Source organism: Myotis brandtii, unplaced genomic scaffold, assembly GCF_000412655.1.
Source record: "Myotis brandtii unplaced genomic scaffold, ASM41265v1 scaffold922, whole genome shotgun sequence".
NCBI classification, from domain to species: domain Eukaryota; kingdom Metazoa; phylum Chordata; class Mammalia; order Chiroptera; family Vespertilionidae; genus Myotis; species Myotis brandtii.
In genome coordinates, this window is record NW_005371799.1 from 146,146 (window position 1) to 149,013 (window position 2,868).

The following is a 2,868-nucleotide window of genomic DNA, read 5'->3' on the forward strand; positions in this document are numbered from 1 at the left end:
CATATGGTAAGACAGAAGTAGTGGAAGCTTTACCAGTAATAAAACGAGTGACATTTGAGTTCATTAGTTAGTAGTCAGGAAAACTTTGTCATGTGTTGCCATTAATTGGCCAACTAGAGTAATTAGGCTCACACACCGTAAAAAAGCAAAGGGTAGACAATCTATTGTTCCTATAAGCTTCTTCTGCTTGTCATCAGAGCAATTTGCTCCTAGTTTATGCAACAATAACAATTTTAGTGATCGAGTTTAAATATCGCCAGTGTAAGTTATGTGAGCCTACAATACTTTCTTCACAAATTTAGTATTACAGCGATATAAGTTCCACAGGAAAAATATGAATTAGATGAAGGCAAATTTATGCAAAGTACAATACGGTTTTAAGCTCCGGAAAATTAAAAGAGCTTGCTCACTATGTCTTGGCACACCCCTCTTTGTGTTCAGTCGGCTTTCCTTATCAAGGGCTACTGTGCTATAGAGAAAGCCTCTCTATCAGCGTCAGAATCATCAGGCAAAGCAAGAAGCTCACTTGCTTAGAATTAGTGCTTTTTCTTCCCTTCTTAGCAAAGAACAGAACATCTGATAAGAACAATAAAATCCAACTTTTGTTTTTTTAAAGGAAATAGTAAATTAGCCCAGCCAGTGTGGCTCAATGGTTGAGTATCAAACTATGGACCAGGAGGTCACAGTTGGATTCCTGGTCAGGGCAAATGCCTGGGCTCAATCCCCAGTGGGGGTTGTGCAGGAGGCAGCTGATCAGTGATTCTCTCTCATCATTGATGTTTCTATTTCTCTCTCCCTCTCCCTTCCTCTCTGAAATCAATTTAAAAAAATGTTTTTTAAATAGTAAATTAAAGGTTGTGGGTTCAAATCCTGGTCAGAGCGTGTGCTTAGGTTGCAAGTTCGATCCCTGGTCTGGTCATGATAGATGTTTTCTCTCTCACACTGAAGTTTCTCTCTCCCTTCCTCTCTCTCTGTAAAATCAGTAAATATACAAAAAAAAAATAGTAACTAAAGGAATGTTAGAAAATTAATTGTTTACTAACTGTGGATAATGGTCAATAACTACTAAATACTGGCCCATGTAAACAAAACGGAGTTTCTAATGTGAAACGCATTCATGCTCAGGAATCTTTTCAAAGCAAATTTTTAGGTACTTGAATAACTTTAAGGAGTAGCAATATCAGTTTGTTTTAGTTTACATAACTGCTAAATATAAAATAATACAATTCAGACTTTTTTACTTTCTCATATTAACTTTGCATATGAGACCAAGAAAATAGTGCTTTCTGTCATATTTTAGTTTTTGCTCAACTACTACTGTCCAAATCCTTGACAGCCAGTATTTCCTGTTTGTGTCTCTTTGGAACAAATCCCTTGCCTATCATGCCACACAAAGAATCAACAGCCGTAGGAGGCTTTTCAAGGAAGTCGTTGCTATTAATTCATCCCTCAAATGTGACCCAATTTAGCAATGAAATGATGTTGAAGTTCCTAGTTTCTTCTTAGTTCATTAATAACTTGGGTGGGTTTGTCTTTTTTGAGATGACAGAGTGGCATCTACACAAACACACACGAACACACGCGTCCTCTTGACATGCACTTTGCATCTGCAGCGCCCACTGAAGTTCCCCGGCCACTCGCCAACACCAACACCACGGCTGCTTTATCCACCTCCTTTTCCCTGTTAGCTGGTTTGGGTTCAGGAAACAGGAAGCAACTTTCGTGTCCTCTTTAGTAAAACTACATCCAATTGATGAACTAAGAAGGATTTTTTATTTCTGCTTCCTGGAATCTTGAGCCATTCATACAATTGCTTCTCTCCAACTCTATGGCTCGCAGGACTAGTCGTATGGGTGGAGATGCAGAACAGTTCTGATGTCTAAAGATGTCTCCCCATCCTACTCACTGAGGCTTGACAGCCAACGCTAATCCCTTTATCTCTGAACCTCATCCCACTGAAATCCAAATACCATCACACTTTAAGATCTTAGTCATTTTTCCTCAGCCTGAATGATCCAAAAGCAAGTGCTGATGACGTGTAGGAAGGAAGAGAACTGGGGCCTAAGCTTTCTGCAGAGGGCAGTACGCCACACAGAGGACAGAGGGATAACTAGACTCACGGGGAAAGAAGCTCAGAAAGTGGAGCTCGATGAAGCAAGCAAACAGCACCGTTTTGCCCAAGGTCTATTCCAGCCGTGGGCAAACTACGGCCCGCGGGCCGAATCCGGCCCGCTTGAAATGAATAAAACTAAAAAAAAAAAAGACCGTACCCTTTTATGTAATGATGTTTACTTAGAATTTATATTAGTTCACACAAACACTCCATCCATGCTTTTGTTCCGGCCCTCCGGTCCAGTTTAAGAACCCATTGTGGCCCTTGAGTCAAAAAGTTTGCCCACCCCTTCTATTCTAATTAGTTAGAAAGGAAAGTTCTGAGGATGCCTGCTATCCTTGTGTAAAAGTTTGCCTGAGAAGCGTAACATGAATGCCCTGTGCCTCCTGCATATTACAGAATGTGTAATAGGATTCGAGGGGAAGGCCCACACAGATTCCCACGTGGCCTCAGCCATGCACCATTTTAAAGCCTGCCCACTTTGAGCTTCAGAAACTGGAGTGTAGAAATCTGGTTCATCTGATTTTAAACTTCTTGTTTCCCAAATCTGAAGCAATCTTTATTTTAAAGCTGGCTTTTTGAAAAGACCACACAAAGGCTGTAAAATTGCACAGCCAGTGTTGATCAATGGTTGAGCATGGACCCATGAACCAGGAGGACATGGTTCAATTCCCAGTCAGGGCACATGCCCCAGGAGGGGGCGCGCAGGAGGCAGCCCATCAATGATTCTCTCTCATCATTGATGTTTCTCTCTC